The sequence below is a fragment of the Labrus mixtus genome, chromosome 22 (genome assembly GCF_963584025.1).
Source record: "Labrus mixtus chromosome 22, fLabMix1.1, whole genome shotgun sequence".
Classification (NCBI taxonomy): Eukaryota; Metazoa; Chordata; class Actinopteri; order Labriformes; family Labridae; genus Labrus; species Labrus mixtus.
In genome coordinates this window covers 16,251,825-16,277,076 of record NC_083633.1, presented here as the reverse complement: position 1 = coordinate 16,277,076, position 25,252 = coordinate 16,251,825, and the positions used below count along the sequence as shown (strand labels likewise).

Sequence of the window (25,252 nt, the reverse complement as noted above, 5' to 3'; positions counted from 1 at the left end):
GAATCTTTTGGGCCAGAAACCCCTTGAATTAACTCAGAGATACCCCGAGAATACTCTGTGAGCGAACATAAATCAGACAATTAATGGTCTTCCTTTTTATTTTCATCTCCTCTAGATCCTCAGTGGCTGCCTGTGAGAGTGGAGGAAGCTTTTAAAGAGACCCTACAGCAGGCTTTGTTGAGGTGAAGGTTAGTCTAATTCCTTTTATACACTTAAAAACAAACTCCACGTGTGTTTTTGGTTATTTTTAAATGCAACTAAACTTTTTTTTGGGCAGTATCTATTATGACATGCTCCTACAGTTGCTCTTATTTTTCCACATGCAAGTGCTTCAATCCATAAATTAGTTCTTCTTTGTTTTTTTTGCTGTGTGTATGTTTATCTTATTTCTCCATTCAACACACGAGTCCCCCCCTGGAGATCATTTCAGGTTCACTTAAGGCTATTTCATTGTCATGTTATTGCCCTGCCGTGTAAGATTTTATGTCATACATGTTTTATATTTCATTAAGAATTCAAAAGGTCGTAAAGTAAATGGACCATAAAATGTATTAGCCCCCTGTGGGAGGTCTTCGACATGAACGCTTCGAGCTGCCGTACCTCCTTAAATCTAGCTGGGTGCACAACGGATGCATCACGATGTAATGTCATATTCATTCTTCTGATGGTCGGCAAAAGGATGGAGGATTATGAAAACCCAGGCATGGTATGCAGAATCTGATGTGTTGAATCATGCCGTATTGATTTTATATTGTAGAAGGGGCTGGCATAAACAAGTTGACTTTTGACAACATCACCTTTCATTGTGCCGTCAGTCTTATCAGGAGAACAGAAGAAGATGAATCATGTGTCCCTTCAGATTCTGATTCATACAGTTTCTCATGCTGAATATTAAGTACAGAGAAAGACTTTGGGCTTTGTTGTTGTGTATCGACTCGTGCCAAAACTAATATTAATGTGTATCTGTTGAAGTTACATTTGCAGCTTGTAGTTGGCACTGATACTGAATAGAAAGTAAGAGACAATGACAAGTTTTTAAATGAAATATTTTGCAACACTCGAATGTGCACATCATCACCAATAACTAGTGGTGCTACAGATCACAAATCTCACGGCTCTACTCCTCACTAAACCATGACTCTAACTGTGAATTATTTTCAAACAAACAAATCACAATGCATCTACATGCATCTCAGTTATGTTTTGTATCCTTAATATTCTTCATTATTATTTACACATGGCTACTATTTGAATAATATTACAGGCTTTAAACCTGAAGATAAACCTGAAGTCCTTTTTTTTTATTTATGAAACTCTAACTGAAGCAGCATCATTTCAATACTGGCATTTGTTACACCCTCCAACAAAGACCGTCAACATTATATACACAAAACAGAATTATTTCTGTGAAGGACAAATCAATGCAATCATTTATAAAAAAAAAAAAAAAAAAATCTTGCATACGCTCTTACACTGTGACCACGTAACATGCAACAATAGTCAAGATCAAAAAAATGTCACTGGGAAATAGACTTGAGCTCCTCTGACCACTCAAAGTGCTTTTACATCAAAGGTCACATCTACCCATTCACACACTGATGGCTGAGACGCTGCTGTGTGACCATCAGAAATAACCCCATTCATACACATTCACACTGTCGATGAAGCAGCAGGAGCATCTTTGGGTTAAGTGTCTTGCCCATGGACAAACGGGCATGTGGCTGCAGGGGAATCGAACCCCCTGACCTACCAACTGAGCCACAGCCGCCCCAATGTACCTTGCTGACCCTTCTGTATACCTATATCTAGTCCAGTCTAAAAATAATTGCATTGTAGAGCACACACATCTTATGTTGTGTTCAAGAACACAAAAAAGAGATCAGAGAGCGCCGCTGTGAAAGAATCAAAGATTTTATTCATGCTGACTTTGGCATGTTTTCTGATGTAACCATTTCTTCTTATTTGTGTTCTGTCATGAATTCCAACCTTTAAAATCCGCCCTGCACCGTCAAACTGCATCCTCTCACTCCCACCTTCTATGTTAAAGTCTGTATTCAAACCGCCGCCGCTGGTTCAGGCAGGGTTCAGCAGCTATTTACCGAGGCATTGTGACTGATTCCGGCCTTGTTAAATCCCATTTTGTTTTGCGAGTGCGGCGCTCTTTTCTCCTCCGGGCATGTGAAGGTGGAGGCTGAAACTGGCGCACAGACTGGGGACCCAAAGAGCAGGCCAATTTTTCATCCTTATTGCCCGTGACAGATCCAAAGTGGCAGAGCGGCGTCCGCGGAGAGGCCGAGAACGGGGAGAGAGAAGACGGAAAAGTGAGAAGGATGCAGCTCGGATGGAGCGAGAGGAGTGTTTGTCTACTTCCGCGTTGTGTGGTCATGAGCGGAGCCTCAATTTTCTTTGCTAAAACAATGCAATTCAGCAGCGTTTGTTAGGGCAGACTCGGTCAAAGAGTTTCAAAGAGAGAGTCCCAGAGTGCCCTCCTCTCTTTAGTTTTGTATTTAAGATAGAAAATAAATCCCGGTTTGGTTCACAGTGTTGTTGTCCTCTACCTTCTCTGGTAACACACAGGGCTATTTTTTCTGACACATATTCGTTTAAACCGTTTATCAGTGATATCATAAACAAGACTCAGAACTCCATATGTGTGGAATTAAGAAAATATACCGAGTCCAAACTTCTGCTGTACCATGATTAAGCTGTTCGTAGAAATTTCAAGCCCATCAATTTATATAATTTAAGCTTGATTTAACTTTGTTGGGCCTGATCACGTCTGGTTTTTATTATTATCCTCTTCCTTAAGTGGCCTAATTTTCGTCTTGTGTGGATTTGAGCAGACAAAAATACGATTTATATGAGCTACCTCATATAATACCAGTCCTGTATTTATGGTAAGGAAGCTGTTTTCTCAAACACCTCATCTTGATTTTATAAACAAGACTGTGTGATGTGTCCTGCGATGCGATGATGGAGGGCCGTGAAGGGCAGCGTCAAGGTGACTTCGTGGGGTGACGAATAGGGGGGGGGGGGTTGGATCTTCACAGGGGTAGAGGTGGGGGTGTGACACAAAAGAGAGACTAGGTGGAAGCGGGAAGATTTTCACGCGAGAGATTTTCGCTCCATTTTTCCGACGCTTTCGTTCTCTCGTTTGAGATTAAGATCTCTTGTTGTAATTATTGCTCGGCGAGGCGGCCTAATTCTGCCAAGTCGATAGCATCGCACCCGTCAGGTGGTGTACGGGGGGATCTGGCAGCAGCTGCTCATGTCCTCTACATGTTCCAGTGGGCTGCAGAGGAAGGTAATTTCACTGATATGTGATACATGTCTGCTGATAGACCCGATTCTGGAAAGCTGCCAATCCACCGTCTTCTTTTGCTTGAAAAAAAAAAAAAGGGGGGGAAGAAGAACAGGAAACCCCTTGGGTGTCTGGCATGTTAAACAGCTGTACAATAAGGGCATCAATCATCCTGCAGAGTCCCAGGAAACATCTGTCTGGACGCTTTCCCCCCCCAAACACAGGTGCTTGACGGACAGATTCAGTTCTTTCCCTAATGAGCGATTGTGCTGACATGAACTGTGCTATCTGTTGTGCACAGGAAGGCACTGATCTGACCAGACTGTATGCACAAAGTTCCTCAGAAAAACAGTTTCCCGTCGAAGTATTTGAATGACGTACGGTCTATTTAGATGGAGTTTAAGAGCGAGAACATTTCCAAAAACTGCAGAAAAATACAGTCTAACCTTGCAGCAGCAGCTACTTTAGGTAAACATGAAAGAAAATGACGTCAGTGTGGGAGTCTTGCATCCTCTCTGGGAAAGATCAGTGACATGTAGTTTGTAAGACATGTTCCTGTCACATTTCAAGAGGAGGGACAACTAACCTCTGTTAAAATGCATCTCCTCACATGGCTCATTAGAAAAAGAGACACACAAAAAACATGGAAATCAGCCATCTGCCCAATTGTTGTTTCAAACATCGGTATCTGTATCAGCCCTGGTTTTCCTAATCTGTACATCTCTAGTGATGAGTGTTGATCATTTTGAAGATTATGGACTTTCATCTGTTGTTTGTTTGGTTAGTAATCTAGAAAATCTGACTCCTTAATTGGGTTTAGTATCATTTTTAACAAGCTAAACTGGCAGGAAACAAAATCTAGAAGCCACACTGAGATCTTGTGAAAGCTTATTTTAAGGAAAATGTTTTTTTTACTTTATTAGATAGAAATGTCACGAGAAGAACCAGTCGAGAGTTTATGCTTTTAAAAGGATTTAATTCAATCTGTTGCTTTCACTCGGCCTTGGAGTTGGATCAGAGCTTTCTGGTACAACTGTGGATGTTTAGATTCAGGAAGAGTCATCGTCATCACAGCGCTGGAACAAAATGATATGACTCGAAAAACAGAAAAAACAATTTCCCTTATGGCTTCCAATTAATACAATGATTGTAATGCACATCAGTTGAGCTACCACCCCTGGTCCAGAATATATAGGTCTGTTAGGGCTTGATGCAGCGTGTCTACCTTAGGTACTGACGTGTGTAGGAGTCCAGATTCAAATGTCAGTGTGCATTTGTGTTTGCATGGATGCTTGTGCAGCATGCAGGTGGGTTTAGGACCTTATCTCCCCGCTGCAGCTTATAGATGTATTGAATTCCCTGTGATGCTGCTTAATGTTTGGTGACCGAACGTGAATGATTGAGTTTCAAATGACAAACCTGAAGCGTAGTGGCATCAGGACTCATTCAGTGCGTGGCTTAAGGGGACTTTAAGTGGATGATTTGTATTAAAGTGCCATGTTGGGCATTGCTTTTGCTTAATATCTCAGTTAGGAACATGTGCGGTTAACGTGTGATTGCACGGGAGTTGTTGTCGGCGGCGTGTTAATGGCGTGTCACTTTGAGCCGTTCAGTTGTGGATCGTGACTCTCCCTCCTGTGCGGGGGAGCTGCTGCTGCTCCCACACATCCCTCAACTGTCTCTCTTTTCTCTCCCATCAAATCAACTCCTCTTTAACCTCATCACTCTCGCTTAACCATTATTCTACTTCGTTTCAAAACTTTCTCAACAAAAGGTTATTAGGTTGGCCTCATGATGGATCCTTTTAGCAGGTCTACGTCTTAAGAGCTTATGAACGTCATGCATTCAACTATGAATCACTCCTCTTTGGAAACTGTAGTTCCTGAGATGAATAAACAGCAACAAGCGAGTTCATTTGTATTCATGCTAAATACACAGTGCAACATAATGTTAGCCTTCTACCCTAAAGCACACAGACAGACCGTTTTCTTTATATGTGCTTCAATCAGCCCTGCATTATGTTTCATGATGATGTTCTGTGACTTTAATCATACAGAATTTGGAGAATTTCCATATATACTTTGAATAGGATGAATAATGCATGATAAAAGCCTTTGAGGGTTTTCATTTTCCTGGAAGAAATGTGTCGACTTTTCTAATGTATGGGGAGCAAGCGGTCATAACTGGGATTAGTGGGAAGGTCTCTCAACTGGAAGGTCAGGGGTTCGATCTCAAGCGCCTGCAGCTGCATGTCAGATGTGTCCTTGGGCAAGACACTGAACCCCAAGCTGCTCCCGCTGCTCGTGTGAATGGATAAGTGTGAGCTGCGGTGTAACAGCGCTTTTGAGTAGCCAGATGACCAGAAAAGCGCTATACGAGCTCAAGTCTGTTTTACCATTTACCAATTCTAAATTTGTCTTTCAATCTTGTGCAGTAAAGATATGCTGTTTTTCTCATTCTCTTATTAAACGATAAAATGGCCGGACCTTGCTGTGTCTGTAATCAGAAATGTGACTGTAGAATCGGTCTGCTGTACAGAAATACCAGGCAGTATGTTGCAGCAGTGTACCAATCAGAATAGAGGATTCATTGTAGTGATGTCATAAACAAATTTAGCATCTTTTGAAATGTCCCTACCCCCTGACCTTGGAGCCTCAGTGTTGCTGGGCAATAACAGAATGGCTAAGGTAATTAAATTACCAGACCCTCCATGGGCAAGGGTAATTACTGCTCTCTAAATCCCCGCTAATCCCCCTTCTGAGTCCCCTGCACAGACTCGGCCTGGGGCGCTCTAACGCTGACTCCTCGATCCTGTCCTAGACAGAGGCCTGCCAAATTACAGTCAAAAGCTAAGTCTAGTTTGTTTGAAACGTTTTACCTCCATACTGTACGGTGTTCTCTCGCGTTGCAAAGGGGCTCCAGTCATCGGTCCAAATGAATTCCAGTCACGTTGCCCTCCTCTTCCTGCTCGCGTGCGTGAGTCAAGAGGACTCTCGGGTCAAAAGGGCCACTCATCTCTCCGTAAGAATGTCGTAATTATCACTACTGGGATGAATGGGATGTGACCTCTGTGACCTCTGCAGTGCCTTGTGACTGGAGTTCAAAAAGGAGGAGAGGATATGAAGACCGCAGAGCACATTAATAGATGTTCTTTAATAAACAACGGAGGTTACCTAAATATCCTCAGCGGCGTTTACATTTAAATAAAGGTCAAAATGAATAATCAAGGTCATCTCTGTAGCAATATCCTTAACTGCAGTGTGCAAGCTCATGTGAGGGTTTTTTTTATTTGGTCATGAAACTGACTACTGCTACAAAAGCAAACAAGACCATCAAGAAGAAGAGCCATCATTTCTATATATCTATTATTAATGGCTGCTAGGGCCTGATTTACTAAGCTCCCAATTACAGAGTACTAAATTGCGTGTTCACTCCCAAAGTTTGCACGTTTGGTTGGTGGGCGTTTCGCGGGTGATCTACTAAGAAAATGTGCGTGAATGACACCAGGTGCAATCCTTGTGGAGGCGGTACTATTTAAGTTAGGCTTTTGCGTGTTCTACTGGTTTACATCACGGAGAGTTTGGACGGAAAGCAGGAAGACTGCAAGCGCAAAATAGGTGTTAGTGGGAGAGGCAAATAAACGCACAATACTTTCGAGTTATAGGAGATAAATCTGAATATTACAAAGAAGATTTTGGATATAAGAAAACCTCGGCATTAAACAGGACCTCTCTTTTCTTCCCTTAATCTTAAGAATGAAGTGTCATACATTGCGCAGGAGGTGCGAGCTGTGTCCTCTGTGGCACCGGGCGCTCTACACTCGGGCCGTTGTTGCGCACCAGACAGCTGGCCGGCGCTGTGTCTGATCGGACATAAATGCCCTGGAAAAAGGTATCGAAGACGGGGGTACAAGCAGTGGTGAGGTACCCCAATCCAAGCGTCCTACAGAGTACACAGCAGCGGGCTTTAGAGGGAGGTGACGAGCGCATTATGGAGAGGAGCGCACCGGAGGGGGCGAGCTGGGGGAGAGACGCGCGACCCGAGAAAAAGGAAATCCCCAGTTTAAAATGTCATGTTGGCGAAAAGAGGGAAACAGGAAGACATAAATGTCAATGTTGAAATTCCATACAATGCAGAGGCTGTGAATGTTCAGTTTTGTTTGGCTACATGGCAACAATAGCCTGTAGTTTAATCATGCTGTTTCTCTTCCTTAACGATTAGAATATTGAATCAAATTAAAAAAATAAATGCATGCCATTTATTTTTCTGTCATTTGAAACATGGAAACACATGTGGGGAAAAACGCGATCTGTATGCCTTCTTTTGTTGTGCCTATGCCTCCTCCTAACTACAATAACAGCAGCCCGTTGTGTGTAACACTGTGCTCGATTAGCACGTTCCTTTCAAAGGTGTTAAATACAGACACCGTCACAATCACCGCAATTTTTGTCAGGCTTGGTAAATCGCAATGCGTGTACTAACTTAACTTGTTTGCATTTTCTCCATTAGGGCAGAAACGCCCCATAGTGCATATTCATTAAGGCAAACGTATTAAATGGTCAATGCGTGTTGTTTTGCTCATATGAAAGACGCAATCCTCACTGCGCGCCGTTAGTAGATCAGAAAGCACTTTTTTTTTTGCTGGTGGTATCAAGTTTGCACACGTTTTAAGACACGCAAACCTTTAGTAAATCTGGCCCTTAGTGCGGCTGCCAGGTAGGTGTCAGACTTACACACGTACTGCTTTGTCCACAAGGGACAACCAGAAGGTTCCTCACAGGAGCTTTAAAGCTGTACACTAATCTCTTTTGATCACTGGGGGGCAGCAAAACAAGCCTGAAACACAACACTTTTATATCATAATCTTACGGCGTTATCGCCATCATTTTGTTTCTGAACATTCATTCAATGTGGAGTCACATTGTCGTTTATGTAATAAATTGAATTGACCAGCTGTAGCCATTATCTTAGTCTGTTTGTTGGTGTAGGGCAGACAGCTTTAACTTGATCTTTAGACCTTTTTCTTTGAAAGGATCTGCCTGTTTTGTCTGGGGAAAAGATAGAAGAAGCTTGGCAGACTTAAAAAAAAAAAACCCAACACATTTAAATCAATGAGCTGTACATGCAGAATACATCAGTATGAGGCGACTGCTTTCACATAACATGTACTCATTTGATCCGATGTTTAAAACAGGTTTATCGCTTTCCAAGAAATTCATAGGTATTCATGTTTTCATTAGTGTTTTTGAAATGCAAGAATCAAAGGAGCATCAGGGTCCTTTCATGAGATCCACGAGAGGTTGATTATTGAGCTCAGTTTGATTTTCTATTAACAGAGTCTCAATGCTTTTTGACAGCCGCCCCTTACTTGTAAATATTCAGAGTGCCATTTAATGCAGCAATTAGATAGTCCACAAGCTAAAAACAATACTACAACCTAACATTACTATGACAGAGATCAAAATAATACCACAGTGGATTAAAAGAACAACAGTAATGCATAAAATTGAAGAGAGAACAAAAGCGGTCCAGCAGTTATAAATCAAACAAAAGCACTCAACAAATTTTGCTGATTGCTACAACAATTGAATCCACAGTCCAACGTTCTAAGGGGCGTGGTCACACTGGCCATCCGTACCGTGCTGTACCCAAGCACGATTGCCCCCCCCCCCATTCATTCATTATGTTATTATGAAGCGTGCTCAGTTTACAAACAAAAGAGACGCACAGTCGAGTCCGCGTCTGCACATCGGAGAACAACACAGAGCATGACAGCTACTTTACTGACTTTACAGCTTATTTTAAGCCATTTTAATCAGACACAGCAATAAATAAATACAAAAATGAAATAGTGAGTGCGTGAGTCCGCGCGGACGCCCGCACATCGGAGAACAACACACAGCATGACAGCTACTTTGTGGCTTGTGTCATGTTAGTCAGATACAGACATGAAACTCTGGATTTCTCCAGAATGAAGGCTGTCAGCGTTGTGTACCCGCAGGCTTGTGCTCGTGCATGAAGTGTACCGTGCCTGAGCACGATACGGAGCGGTCACACTGGTCAAACGAACTGGACTTTAGGGTTGAAGCGTGCTTGGGCACGGTACGGATGGCCAGTGTGACCGCGCCCTTACACACTGGAGTTGTTAAAATTTCAAATTTGGAGGAAACAAGCACCGCCTTGGTCTTTCTCTGCTCCTCCTGTTACCTCGAGTACCAGCCAAACATCTGCGTGACATCAGTGCCATTGGAAAGTGTCAGTGACCCCAGCAGGTGTTCCGCGTGTGTGAGGGTGTTGTTTTAGGTTGCGCGTACAGTATCTACAGCGTGCATGTGAGCGAGGGGAGCCGGGTGGTTGGTGAAAGGAGCATCTGTGTGTATTGAAAAGCGTTCTTTGAATAGCTCCATATTTGAACAGCCACTTACCCAGCGATAAGCTGTAAGTGATTCGTGGCAGCTTCCTGAAGCAGTCGAGAGAGCGAGACAGAGGGAGAGAAGTCAGAGAGAGGAATTAGTGTAGAACATCAATTGTAATTAGGGATACTTTCCTCCATTTGGAAGTGCATGTTTCTGTCTCAGAGAGAATTAGAACTAGATACTTTCTGCCAAAGCAATACAACATGATTGATTTAAAGCGGCAAAGAATACTAGGAAGGAAATGATGAGGTAGTATGACATGCTACCTTTTCATTTCCTCCCTACGTTTCTCTGTCAAAGTCACAACCATAGACTGTATAAAACATGGCCGTAGTCTAAGTGACGTCACCAATTGGTTTCTGAAGAGGCGTTCTGAAGCCCAACTTTATCGTTTGCAAATTAGAATCACTGACTCGGACTGACTGAATACGTTTTCCAGTCTGAACCCGTGATATTTGAAATTCCTTGCCCCCCCCCCTAGGAGCAAGTGGAAATTATGCAGACAATGAAATATGGTGCCCATACAGAGTGAGCGGTCACCTTGTTTTTCATGCATCATGCAGGTGAAAGATTTTATCTGGAAGAAGTCCCCTATCCCCTTAAACAAAGATGGTGGCATACTGTATAGCACTACCATGAAGATACTGAGCAAAGGCACAGCAATAATTTGGGCGATTTTGCTCACAGTTCCTGAAAAGGACAAAGGGTTGGAGCTCTGCCAGTTCCTGCAGGCTGTCGATCCCAATCTTTTACCTTTACAACAGACCACTGACAAACACATGGTCGTTTTTTCATATTGTTGCCCCATGAATGTAATGCTATGAGAGTGTAATGTAATGTGTTGCTTAACATGCATGAGCAAGTAAGTCTGTAGTTTGTTTAGTTTGCTTCTTCTCAGTCCTCTCTTTGTGCTGGCTGAGAGCAGCGATTTACAGTGTTCAATGGTGACCATCCAAATGTTCCTGACATTTGGGAAATTGTCCCTTTTGTTCAGCCATCTTCCCTTTTTTTTTTTTTTTTTTTACCGCCCTCTTCTTCAAAATGCCATTCGCCCTTTTCATTCCTCTTTCACCTTGTTGATCCTTCTTCCTCCTTTTTTTCTTCTTCCTCGCTCATCCAGTTTGACGTTCGACCACTTACAGGCTCCTGGTTGAAAGATTTCCTTTATTTTTTTCTTGTTGCCTTTTCAGTTCATATCTCTTGTCCATTTCTTGTGAAAAGTTGAAGTGTAGCACTTGACTTTTGTTCAAATTCAAGAGCTCTCTCGGTGGAATTAAGTGCCAATGCACCGTTTCAAAGAGCATTTGGTCATCATGTTCTCAATCATTCCTCTCTCAGCCGGTGACTCATATGGTTCCTAATGTTTTTTCACTCTGTCTTGTTTTTTTGTAAGGTCTTTTTTTTCCATTCACACTTGCATGCGTCAATTAAACGACAATGCCGTTTTTTGTTTTTTTTTTGATTAATGAAGGTGGCAACATTTCCATCATTGTTAAAGCCTTTCATAAGAAATGAACTACCAGCCTCAGTACAGAGCAGGACTTCTGTAAGATTTCAATAACCTAAACAACTAACTAAATATGGTTTCAAGGTACCTGATGGACTTTTCCTCTTGACAAACCGTACTTGTAAATTAGATATGCTAGCTCGCTAGGGAGTTAAGCCACAGGAAAAGTTCCAGTTTCAGCCCGTAGCTGCGACAGTGAATGCCCTCCGCACAGATAGGATGTGAGCTTCAGCTGACTTTAAAAGGGACTGACATAGATTCTCCATAGAGGATGACCTACACCGCTCAGCATGGAGGCGACCCTTCCCCTGCTCGTTAGGGTTGAACTATAAGACTGCTGGGCCACAAATCCGCTCCGGCCTCACCGCCTTACCCCCAGAATCGATTCCCCCACGGCCACATGACACAAGACACACACACACACACCTCATACACCCAGAGCCAGTGAACCGGCGCTTATGTACAGAGGAGAAAGCTGTGCAGTGTCCAGGCGGGGTGTTAGTGGCTAATCATTAACCCAGACTCCCTGTTTGCTTTTCCTCTGTCTCTGCTGTACGTCTGGTGGCTTTTATACGTGTGTGTGTTGTCAACAGTGCCATGTGCCTTCGCTGGGCTTTATCAGACCATGCACTGTGTGTTAGAGACACACCCACACACACACACACACACACACACACACAGATATAACATCTGCTCACGCCTGCAGTCGTGTATCAGGCAGAGTTACAGTTTGCTGCAGACTTCTTCCTCTCCCAGTTCACAGATGAGCGTAGAAGACGGATGTCTTATAGTAGAGTAGAAAACGTCTAGCGCTCACATGCCCTGATAATTAATCCACTAAGTTGTCTTTTATTCAACTGGTTGATATGATTGGACATATTGTTCAGGAATCTGTTGCAACAGTCTGTCACTTAAATAACAGAAAATTCCATCTTGGAGAAATCATGGAAGACTTTTACAAGGTTATATTTTCTGTTTCGCTGTCCAGATCTAATATCAATCATAAGATGTAACCAAGGTCTGTTTGTTGTGAATATCATCACCTACTTATGGCTGGAATCAGAAGCTGGCAGTGGGCCTGATTACTTCCGCATGTCACGCCAATAAAGCACCATTAAACATCCACACCTCCATCACCTCAGCTGCTGCCGGGCCTCACTTGTGCCTTCATCCGGGTTGTCAAATGAGACCCGACTGCTTGGCAGATTTCTCGCTGCCGGTCCTCCTCTTTGCCTTCACATCTGCTGCCCCCCCCCCTTCCCTCAGATTCTCAGAGAGACACATCTGGACAGGGTCTGAGAGTGGAGGGGAGGCCCGGGCAGCTCCTGGAGGCGGGAGCATGAGCGTACACTTTCTCTGGGAATGCCCTTGACCAGCCGTCTGAAGAATGGCAAGAAGGCGGCGTCCGATGCACGCGCCAACCTGGAAAGACAAAAATGACAGGGAATATTCAATTTACATGCCTCATTGGAAGGTTTTCTGGAGTGCTTGTATTTATTCCGAGAAGAAAAAAGATTCAAGTGTCATTCTGGTGAAAGTGTGTGGAAAAACACATCTAATAGTAGCCTCCACCTGATATTTGTTTTCATGGAGCAGAAGATTCATGTGGGTGGGGAGAAATGTCAGAAAATAGTGAGCCGAGGGAAAGAGAGGAAGTGTGTGCATTTTGCCTGACATGTGAAGAGCGAGAGAGAGAGAGAGAGAGAGAGAGGAGAGAGAGAGAAGTCGGGGGAGGGGGCTGAGGTAGGTGGGCGGGGAGAGAGAAGAGGCGAGTGTCACGGATGGAGAGACGGAGCGAAAGAGAGAGAGAGGGAAGGAATAGTGTGCTGCTTGTTGCCGGAGCTGTTGTGCTCGAGTGTGTTATCGTGAGTGCTTCTTGAGCCGTCGTGTGAAAAAGAAAAGAAAAAGAGGACATTGCTTTTTGAGCCTTTTCTTTTCTTCTCTTCTTTTCTTCTTCAAGCGCAGAAACGAGCTCCCAGAACTTGTGTGAACCCCCCACCCCCCACCCCCCCTGCTGCCTGGGATTGTAAAGAGGACCTGGGGAAGACAGCGTGCTGCCAGGTAAGAGAATCACACATAAAGAGGATTTTTTTTTTGAATGTGGAAGATCTTAAAGAGCTCTCTTCCTCTGCTGTGTGAGAAATACATCATCTAAAGGAGGGAACATGCTGGATTTGGTGTGTGCACATGTGTCAGCAATAACGACAGGACAGTGTACTGTATTGTGATCGGAGGAGTCAGGTCGTGTAGAGAAAAAGAGGAACGATGTGAAGCAGGAGGAGGCGTAGTGTTCATCCAGGATGACAGATGTCAGGGAATGTCAAATTCAGAAAGAAGAGAAACTGGAGCGACTTGTGGAGCTTTCGTTCTGTCTCACTTTCTTGATTTCTTTCCCCCCCCATCGACTTAAATTGGCATTCGATGCTCTAGAAAACAAACTTGACATTGTTGTAGTTTATTCCTTTTCTCGTGAAGTTTTTGCAATGCACGTTTCATTCTTGTTATTTAGCTGAAATGTTAGATGTGAGTGATCAGCAAAAAATGAAAAAAGCGGCCAAAAGCAAACGACGAAAGAAACAACGATTTGAGATCAATTTCCCAAACAGAAGATGAACATAAAACTACCAAAAAGATTCAGAAAATACACCATACAGATGTTCTTGTCCGAGCTCTTGAAGCAAAGGAAGACACGTTTTCAGGATAAAAATCATCAGTCAAAACACACGAGGCTTTGGAGCGTATGTTTCATTTGGCTGGATGTGGCTCCACAACAGGCAGCGATCTGCGATATTAGTGACAGTCAGGGTTCAGCAGACTCCCATGGTGGCTTAGGCCAAGCTTCAGATCAGCATGGCAATAGTAGAGATGGACGAGACAGTTATTCCCGCACACAAAAGAAGAATGACGTGTGATTTTGAGTAATTTGATCATCTCTTTCTTCTTCATTCAATAAGAGGTTCTTCTGCTATTGAATCTCTCCGCTGCTGTTTTGTCATTTCCCCTTTTTGACGTTCCTTATCTCCCCCCCCCCCCCCCCCCCCCTCTCTCTCGCCCTAATTACCCAGCATTCAGCTGAAACCAACTAGCCCATCTCTCTTCCCTTCCATCCCCTTTTGTCCATTCATGCATGCTGCGGTACAGTAGACTATTAAACAAAGACAGACTATAGGGCCAGGGGGCTGAACAAAGCCTCTCTGTTCTTAATAACATTTGCTCTTTTATTTATTTTCTTCTTCCCTCATTTAGAAACATGAAAGAGGTAAAGGTTGGTAGATTGCAGCGGCTTCAAATGGCCCCACCGTCTATTTGATTCCATTGTCTCGTGCTGGAACAAGCCTTGAAAGCCGGCAGTCTTTTCAAGCACAGGACTAATTCAGATTTTCTCATTTTTGACTTCATTTTTCCATCACCTTCCAAAGCTTTTCTTCCACTACAAGGTCCAATAAATCCCTTTTCACGCACGCTGCTCTTTGGAGAAATGGATTTGTGCGTCCCACAGTGAACACTCTGCTCACCTTTTGTATTCACGCCATTGTTAGTGTTGGATTTATGTGTCTAATCTGCAGGCGTTTTATGGAAACTATTTAAATGATTTATTCCCTGGGAGCACAATTGAAAATCCTTTTCTTGAGAAATGTTGGCTTATATTCCGACAACAGTTCTGCGTGCGCGTGAATCCACGCTGTGCGGTGTGTATCCAGCTGTGAGATCTCCCATAACATCAATAGTTAATGAGTGTCTCCAGCTCTCATTCATACATCCCATTCACACAGGGTTTTTGTTCATGCACCAGCTGTGAGACACTTACTGTTCTACACCATTATGAAGCTTGAACACAGCTCAGCCGGAGTTTGATGAAGATCTTGGCTGACCTTCACACAACCTTGCAGTGTCACAGTGCATGTTTAGGTAGTAGGAGTAATTCATTATCTCCTACATCTTAAGCAGAGGGATACAGTGTGATAGAGGACAGGAATATTGTACTTTTTTGGCTTTGATTCTGTTACATTTCTGCCCTAAAAGAGGCGTTTTTTTTAATAAATCTACAAGCCTTTCCTGTGTGTTGGTGTGAGCAACAGTTCTGACCCATTCCCTCCATCCACGGCCCCTCCAGCTTTTCCTGCCTAGAGCGCCAGGCGGCAGCTCCTTTCGGTCCACTGGACGCGGCCCTGCTCTCCCTCTGTGACTCATTGCGTTGTCCACTCTGATTGGCCGGCTTTTCTCTACTCCAGGGAAAGACAGGATGTGAAGGGAAAAAAAAGGAGAGATAGAGAGAAAGAGGTCAGCCCCACATGCGCAGGGATCAGTCGTTCAGGATGAACATTTACAATGTGTTTGTGTGAATGAAAGAAAACACAGGCACGAGTTGGTAAAAACAAAAAGAAACAACAAGAAGGGCTTTTGGTCGCTGAAAAACTGCACATGCGCAATGAGAAATTCAAACAGTTCAGCAAAATAACTGAGATCACACTCCTCCTATCTAGCCCCAACCGTAGTCATGTTTTGTATCTAAGGGATGTATTCAGGCCTGAAGCCCCTCCGTCCATTTGTAAGTGACACTGTCACATGTGACAGCTCTGAAGCAAACAGGGTGTGGAGTCCTGCCTGCCTGCCTGCTGAGACTTGGGCTTGTTTGCCTCTTTCAGACAGATCAGGCAGATATCAGGTCCAAGCTGCTCCACCCTGCTACCCAGCCAGAAAAAAAACCCCACATTTTTTGTTCTCCCTTTATGCTAAGGCCATGCAGCACTGATCCAGAACCATGGACAGCGCTCCTGGACTGAAGGCGAGCGAACAGAGGAGGGTAAAAAAAAATCAGCACCACCTCATGTGGACAGCTCCTTCAGTACATGTAGTCAAGCATCCTGCAGAAACCGAGTCTCTCGGATTGATGGCAAGAATAATAAGATGCTCAGATAGTCAGAGAGCAGCATGATACACATTATTGCTTGTAAAGATTATTCATAAGATGATCAGACGATGTAATATAATGTGAGAAGTGACAGATTTTACATTAAGGTTTCAGAAGGCGCTCTTGCTGAGGAGCAGGAACAGCAGTGTTTGAATATTTACCAGCTTTAATCTGCTCCTGTTTGCTAACCAACACTGGCTGTCAGTTGAGTCCAGGGCCAGCTGTGTTCGGTACTTAACCAGGTAGCCTGGGTAAATAATCACAGTTTCCAAATATGCAAAGCTCACAAACAGGGAGTGAGCGTCTTTGCAACTGTGCGTGTAGATCACTGAAGCATTAAATCTTTGTTGGCTCGCATTCAGGGCTGCTCAGGATTCACTTTACTAAAGCTTAGTTTGTTATCAACCAATCAAATGTATTCAGACAGAAACTGTAAAGCTAATTAAAGGGTTTTACAAGCATCTGAAGAAACAGCTTGGTGTTTTATAATGATTTTCAGACGAATGAACACAAAAGCAACCCAAAAAAAACCCATAAAAATAGATAAGCAACAAAAATCCCCAAAATACAATTTAGCAAAAATATTACGGAATTGGTCCAAATAAGGCTGCAGATGGCTTAGGTAAGTCAAGTTAACCGACAGTTTGAGTTATGATGCCACTTTTAAGAGAATGGATATCGATGCAGAAGAGTCATTAAACAACGGTCAAGCAGCCGAGAAATATGGTGCCGTAGAGCGTCATATCTGAAAATAAGACCCAATATTCCCAATAAGACAGAGAGGAAGATCATCGATTGGTCTTCAAAAGCAGCAGCTTCCAAGATACTGACAGGAGAATGTGTGAGCAGGTGACTGAAAAACAGAACTCAGATACGCAGCTCCTAGGCTCAGACTTCAGAGAGGCTACTGCGATCAATTTAAGGAAAAAGCACCCTTTGATCAAGGGGGCGAAGCTGACCTGTCATTTTTTTTTATATAATCCCAACATCTGTCAGTGTTTATTCCATAAACAAATATCACTGAAAACACAACTTTCTCCCAAGAAGTGAAAAACATCCCCCAGGCTGTCCAAAGCCAACTGTAGAGTTAGAAGCTGCTCCTTGGCAACATTACACGTCAGCGTATTGCATTGGCGACATGACCCGCAAATTGTGACAGTAAGCCTCTATCTTTGCACCTTAGCTCTGCCCCGTATCACACCCGAGATGGCCCATCTCAACATGCTTCACATCACATTGTAAATCACTGTCATTAATCCACTGTGGCTGTAATAAATGTACGAGTCAGTTATGGCTTTGTCGATCCATTTTATTGATCGTAATGCATGGTTTTACGATGCATACGTGCAAAGCATTTAAAACCATACTCCATAACTAGGTTCTTAGGTGCACTAAAGATGTAATGACGTTCGTACAATAACTAGGTCTTTTTGTTCTGTCGCTGGTTGCAAAGTGACTCAAGTGTCATGAATTAATGAGACGTATTTTACATCATCTTTGAGGGTGAGAAATCAGACGTGAAAACGTGTGCCGTTAGATGAAGCCGTCTGATCTTCAGTGACGGACTTCACAGGGAAGAGAGTCACTAAGAAGAGCTGGAAAGATGAGAGCGTCTACTGTTCATGCAATTCTACTTAGCAGGTCCACAGGAATATGCACTCATGGACTCAGCATGACATCGATTTTGTGCCTTGCTGCACGTCCTCCAAGCATAGCCCCCCCCCACCCCCCCTATCTCCAACCAAAACACCCGACAGAAACAATAAAGTCTCGCCCCGAGGCTTCTGTAGTCACCAGTGAACAGCAAACTACCCGTCACTCCTCTCTCTCTCTCTCTCTCTCTCTCCATCTATTCTCAAGCCCCTCACACATTTATCCACTAATTGAGCCAGCTAATAACCAACCCGGGTCATTTGTATATGTATGCATTAGCATAATTGAATAGGCATGAGTTAAGTGTTCTCCACTGGTGTGTTATTAACCAGAGAAGCAGCCAATTCACGTGCGGCTCTGTTTGTTAAGCTGAATGGTGTCATGAACAAGGAGGCGTCCGTGCCTTTAGTTCCCACCCTTTGCCTGGGACTTTCTTCTCTTCCTCCGCAGTGGTCAATGCCATTACACTTACTGTACGTTACCTTAATTAGAACTGTGACAAATAAATGATTTATGTAAAATGTATCACCAATGATCTTCTATAATCCATGAACCGAAAATGTACGTTTGCTGGTTCCAGCTTTTTAAGTTCAGGGTGCAGCTGTTTTTCTTTTTGCACGTTTTTTTCTGTCATTATTTAAAAAAAAAAAAAAATCTTTGACTCTCGACTTCGCAGTCCAAAGTTGCAGCCACGCTGTGTGCTTTTTCTATTATTAACATTTTCAGTCCCTGACCTTCTCATCTTCTCTCCTACTGAACAATGGAGCAAACTCTTCCAGTAGTCTATGGTGTTATCATAGTAACCATGCTGCGGATTAAAAAAAAATCATCCGTCTTACAATACCGTTAGTTCTGTTTGAAGCCAAGACAAAAATATGGCTTCAATTCAAATGTTTAATGGCATATTTTGAGTTAGAAAGAATTTTGTTACATTTAGAGGCTAATAGCTAAATCAAACCACTATGTATTTGTGTAAAACATTCTCAGATTTGTTGATTAATAGTTTCAATCGTTAGTTGCAGCCCTATCCCTGACAAATAATCACAATATGCAACCCTCAGTCTGGTCCAGTTTTCCCTCCTCTGGGATGACCTTGTCTCTGTGTTGGCCAGTGCTAATAAACTGGACACTGTCCCAGTGAGAAGGCCGGCACGTATGGCAGGCTAGAAAGCATTCAGACTGGTTGCAACCACAAGTTAATTTTCTCGTGTCAAGCAGACAGGGCAGGAAAGAGTTCACCTGACCACAGAGGCTGCTGCCACCTCTGGAAGGTGGTCTGCTCCTCTTCTACTCGCATCAATAAACCCTCTAGCTTGGATGTCAGGCAGGAGGTGGGGCACATGAAGAGAGAGGTGACGTGAATCGGACTTAAAATGAAGATTGGGATGAAAGAAAAAGGGTGGGGTGAGGATATATTTTCCATCTCTGCAGGCTGCAGCTGTCGCCCTTGTCACCGCGCCACGTAAATCAGGCGTTCCCTGTCTGCTGAGAACTGAGCGTAAAAGAAAAGCGACTTTTTATCACTACATCTGTGACTCCACAGAAGGCTGCATATTCACCAGAGACCTCTGTTTACAGAGGGGGGGGGGGCAGGGGGGGCAGAGCTGACAGCATAGAGACGGTGCTGTTTCTTCAGCAGTCAGTATGCAGGTTACTGAAAGGTAAAAAGAAACGGAAGAGGTTCACACCACAAACACATTTAAACTACAATAACAAAAAAAATGTAACGTTCTTATAAATACAACAAGAACACAACACTGTCTTTGTCCTTGGGCTCACACTGCACCTGTGTTGGAGAAAAAAAATGATTTCCAGTGGCTTCCTTTTCCTGTTTGCCAGGGTCACTGGTGTCACCATCTCCCAGTAACCTTCCAGTCAATCTCAGTTTAGTGCAATTAAAGGATCTATCATGTTAAAAGGAAAAAGGAAAGAGGTTATCTTCAAATCAGGCGCTTTCTCCAAACCCCGCCCTCTGATGCGTCCACATGCCCTGCAGGAGAGCCAGCTGCCGTAAATGGAGGTTAATCACTGATCTTAGATGTCCACTTGGGAGTATATTATCAGCTCCCCCATCAATAAGGTCCACTATGGGGAGAAAAGATCCCATTACAGATGTGTATCACTGGGCTTACAGTCCTAGTGCACAGCCATGAATGAAAGCAAACCAAGGCTGTATTCATGTGCAAAAATGGGATTTATGTCTTCATGATTGCAAGGTTGAGGGACGAAAAAAGAATTTCAGAGCTTTTGCAAGTTTCTCCCTCTTCCAGCTGAGTGGAAGTACAGAGAGGCAAGTGGGTCATTCAGAAAAGGCTTCTGTGAAAGTGGAAATTCAGCTTTCCTTTGCATTCATTTGGTGAAGAGTCGCACAAAAGCCAAGTTTGAAATGCCAGGTAGAATGCAATCAGTGGCTTTTTCATTTCCATTGGGATAGTTCTCGCCAATCCCCCCTAAAAATGCACATGCATTGTGACCATTTTCAGCAAGCCAGCATGAAGTGAGCAGAGAAACTGAAGAAAAAAACATCCAGTCGGACTGATATGAATGCTGATGACTGACTTTTTTTTTTCTCATTCTGTTTCTTTATGTTCTCTCTCAAGGTTACAATTAAACTCAAAAGCCAACTCAAACATCCAAATATGAGACACGGAACACACTTTGGCAAATATCCATATTGTAATTAAAGGAAAGTAAGGACACATTTTGAAAATGATGTCTTAAAGAAACCCCAAGTGGAGTACCAAATTTCCATCATGTGTGATACATTCTGAGATTGCACAAAGAATGCTTGATCAGAAGTTCATTCAACAAAAAATGTAAAACAAGCTTCATTTTGGGCTTGCAGACAGACTTGACAAAGCTTCATTATCTCCTTTTTACTGGTCGTGTCAGCATTCTCTCGGCCTAATCGTGCCAATTTAAATTTTAAAAAAAGCATTTGCTTATTTTGTCTTCATATCTGGATCGTAACTAATTGGAGATGAAGGATGAATGATCGGCTGCTGAAACAGAATGCTGGCCCGGTTGTACATTTCCAATGGAGAAAGTGTGGTACCTATCTGAGCCTGACATTGCAAACGGGACATAAAAATGGACACCGAGCAGTCTCCAAGTATCTTAAAGGTAGCATTCAAATGAATCCAGACATAATGCTTTGAGAAGGGAGTAAAAATACCTGAGCTGTGTGATGTTATGAACCAAGTCGGGAAGGTGTTTTTTTTTCTGACGTATCTGAAAGAGCAAACTTTTTAGGTTATGTTTCGCCAACCTGAAAAAAAAAGACCCATCACAAATGGCCAAACTTCTCTCAGTAATGAGGTGCAAAATCCTTGTTTCCTGCTATAATGTCTCCATCCGATTCCACATTACCTTCTCTAGCATCAGCGGAAGATAGTGGAGGTGTGTGTGTGTGTGTGTGTGTGTGTGCATGCTTTGGGGGGGGAGACATAGCAACGTGTGAGATCACTGTGATTAACGGCAGCACATTGAGCTCATGCATTATTCATCCGTCGTCACCTTCACCCACTGCCAAAAGTCGTGACTGATTTTTTTTTTTTTTTGTGGGGAGGAATGCGTTGTTCCTGAACATTTGAAGCCAAATGAACAAAATCCACCCATCTATGATTGAGTCCATAACCTGAGACCGGCTTGGCGTAAAATCCTGTGACATATCATGTTAAACAGTCTGTATCAACTCCTCCAAGGCTGTGGGCTTGTACAAAGGAAAGTACAAACCATAGGGGAAGGTTGTTTGGCAAAGCAGAGGGACGTGTTGTTTACCAAGTTACTGTTTCAGAACGACAAAACTTTCAGAAGTATAAAAATATTTCTAATTCTTTTAATAATGTATCCCTACTTCTTCTCTCTTCATCTTTTCTCTCTTCTGTGCCATAACTGTCAGTATGAATAACCTCTCCTGCTCCTGATATGATAAACCCCCTGGAGAAACAAATTACCCAGGATGCAGCATGTGTGAGTGAGAGGGAGAGAGAGAGAGAGGGCAGCTCACTCGGAGAACACGCTGCTGGATTATGGTGACTTGAGTGTGACATTCACTGAATACTCTGCTAATTTTCATCAATAGTCATTGCATGGTTAAAGTTCACCCTTGGGACTGAAATGTCTTTAGGGAGGGAGTGCCGGAACAAAGATAAGCTGTTTTACGGCTTTTAAAGGGTAAATCTCACTAACGAGCCGATTACCATCTTTAGCTACACGCTGGTGGTCTGCATCCTGTTGCATCAGAACATTTAAAAGCAGAGCGGTTATTGTTTCATCGTTTCATTTTCACTCGAGCACATCATTTTGTATCCATCCACAGCTGAAAGTAGTCCCCTGAACTAGGGCTGGGCGATATATCAAGTTTTTAAGATATATCGATATATCTTCAATCCAGATATAGGGTAGGACAATATTGTTGATATCGATATAGTTCATGTTGCATTAAAATAACGTTATATCTTTCTTCTGTAGAGCTGCCAGTTCACCTATTTCTCATCTCACTGTCTCTCCCTCTTCACCCTGCTCCTCTCTCTCTCACTCTCTCTGAGCCAAACTCAACAAACTAAATGGATAACAAAGCACACAACTGTGTTTATTTTGTTATGCAGAAAATTAATTAATTTCACAAACAGGTAGTTTGTTTTCATCTACATGTTGAACTTGTGCAACTAATGTTAATGTCGATATATATATCGAGTATCGCCATTCAGCGAAAAAATATTGAGATGAGTTTTGGTCCATATCACCCAGCCCTACCCTGAACCCATGCCAGCAGCTACAGTTTGAGTCAAAGTCTAAGAGGAAATGATTGAAGTGTATATTTGTGAGTCAAAAGGATCTGAGATGGACTAACTGATTGTTGATTTTGGGCTTTTTGGCCTTTTATTATGCTGAATATCTTTATAAGAACATGACAGTTCAATAATCTTAAAGGATTAAGCTGTCATCTACAGATGACTCTCTGTTGCACATATCTGAGAGTTAGTAACTCCATTCGCTGTTGATTTGATTTGGGTGTCACAGAGTTAAATTAATACATATTTATCAGTTTTGCCCAAATTGTTGTTGTTGTCTAATATTCAAACGGCTCCAGTCCAAAATATTGAGATTGCTGCAGTGTCCAGCATACTGATTCACATATAATCACATTATTTAAATCTGTTTGGCTAACAATAATGGAAAAAGTGCTCGTATTAAAAGTGACAGGGACATTTAAAAAAAAATAAAAAATTCAAATCAGACATTGATAAGAGAAAAAAAACAGTGTTTGAGTGTTTACAGCGGCTCCTGTAATTGGAAACTACAACGTGATGTCAGTCATGTTATTCTCTGCTCTGCTGGACCAAAGTAGAAAAGTGTCAGAGCGGCTGCAGCTGCAGGTTTAAGAGCTTTTAGTGGGCCGAATTACGCCCTCCAGGAACTTTTTCTTTCTTCCTGAATGCACCAGTCAGATCGGTGACAGTGTCTCTCCTCAGGTTCTCTCCTGTGCACGTCTCTCACCCCACCTGCCTTTTTCCCCTCTGGCCTGCCAATCACTCCGGCCTGCATCACGCACTAGTAAGCTTGACTGGCACTGAGGAGGGAATCAGACCTCTGAATTCACTGTGTAGGGCACTAAACCTCCCATATACATATTCATCCACACATCTGTTTTTCTTTTATCTCTCTACAAGGAATGTTGCTCAAAAAATGGCAGAGAGTAACACACTCTGAAACGCTCCATGGATGCCGCTGTGATTTATCTCGTCCTCTTGAGTTGTTTTAATCTGCATTAGCTCTTTCACAAGGCCGCAAGGTGGATCACCGCTGCTGGTCAAGGAGCCTCTCTGTCAGCTCATTTAGCTCTTAAAAATGCTCCTTTGCTGCTTTCTAACACTCGACGGGCACCCCAGTATTGATTCCTGCATTGATCCTCTTCAACCTGGCCTATCTGTTTGTCCCCGGGCCTCCAGAAAATCCCAGATCATATCCGCGTGTGCATTATTACACCACTCGCACAGTATCAGAGCTGCATCCTGCTTTGTGTCAGCATGATGAGTGGTGACAGCGCTCCCAGTCATGTCTTTTGTTGTGCATGGGGGCATATTGTGCGTGGTTGTGTTTATACAGAGTGAGTTGGGAGCTCAAGGCAGCGCTGTGCGAGGCGGATGGAGTCGAGGGTTCAGGGTCGAGGCTGTGATGCATTTCAACAAAACATGGCAGAGGATCACACTGCTCTCAATGAATGACCTCTGATGATTCATGGTATTAACTCTGCTAGTGTGGTGTTGGCTTTAATAATTCTCTGTTGGTGGAAGACAGGGCATCATCATTTTCAGTTTTGATCATTCTCCTGATTGTTTAAAATTATGATAACACAGTACACAAATCTATACTAGTGGTACTTTGTCGGGCTGGGACTACATGTTGTTTGTCCCCATTTATTTGTTATTTAATCACAATTCTTGGGTGTTTATCAGATTTGTATTGCCATTTTGAAGTATTGCAATACAACAAGTATTACGATTGGATAGCTTCGTCTATCGCAATTTTCTTCCTTTTAAAACAAATAACAAATGTTGAAACATTTAATTTGAGATACAAAAGAATATCATGAGTAATATATCTAAAAAGAATGCACAACATATGCCAGTCAGCATCAGAATCAGAAATACTAATTTGGTAAATCTTTCTACCTACCAAACATTCAGCTGTAACATCCAGGCAATCTGTTCCTAAAATATATTTCTCTGAGATGATCATCTGACAACCTTCCGTATCCTTAGTTACCTGAGCGACCAGTACCCACACGCTCATGGTTTTACTCATTCTTAATTTGGAATAATTCTGCCAAAATATAAATGAACTTATGCTGTGTGCAAGCTAACAGCGTTTTCTTTTTTAGCAGCTGTTTAGATTTCCTCCCAATTTGTCTCAAATCTGCTCAATAGGAAGCAGATTTATTTCCCTCTTTGGTGAATTAGCAAACATGTGGCTGAAATTGACCAAGGTTCCCTAACATGAATGGGTTTTGTAGTACGTCCTGCAGTTTGTCCTCGCTGCAGCAGCTGCCACAGTTTGTTCGTCTCCAAATGTTCCACTGACATTCATAGGCATAGTGCAGCACCGCAAAACAATAATCAAAGAGAGTCTGGCACGCTGTCGTTTCCACCTCCAGGCCGTTGGAAAGAAGACAGAATTTAAATGTGATCTTTAATTTTTTTATTACTGTTTACTTTTTTAATTAGAATTTACACTTTTGAGCCAATTAAGGGTCTACATTACCTTCTCTCACACACTCAGCCGGGAATATCTTGTTGAAAAAAAGCAGCATAAATCACTCAGGCTTTTTGAAGGCTTCAAAAGATTTCAATAAATCCCTCTAACCATGTTAATAAAGAGTAATTAACAAGTGGACATTGGTATGGAATACTTGATGCTTTGTGTTTATGTATGCATTACTTATAATACATCTTAGGTCC

The 25,252-nt window shown here is 42.8% G+C and overlaps 1 protein-coding gene across 5 annotated transcripts in view; it reads left to right on the top strand.

The window, feature by feature from the left end:
- The window catches only part of syt1a (synaptotagmin Ia), a 145,922-nt gene that overhangs the window by 57,789 nt on the left and 62,881 nt on the right, over positions 1-25,252 (top strand). For 2 of the 5 annotated variants that reach the window (XM_061029493.1, XM_061029497.1), the window contains exons 3-4: positions 116-188; positions 13,190-13,285. The exons of 1 other annotated variant lie outside the window; for it this stretch is intronic. The gene's annotated coding sequence lies outside the window, so the exon portion shown is untranslated. Of the gene's footprint in view, positions 1-115; positions 189-13,184; positions 13,286-25,252 lie in introns of all 5 variants that reach the window. 2 more of the 5 variants (XM_061029494.1, XM_061029495.1) reach the window with 2 other exon arrangements.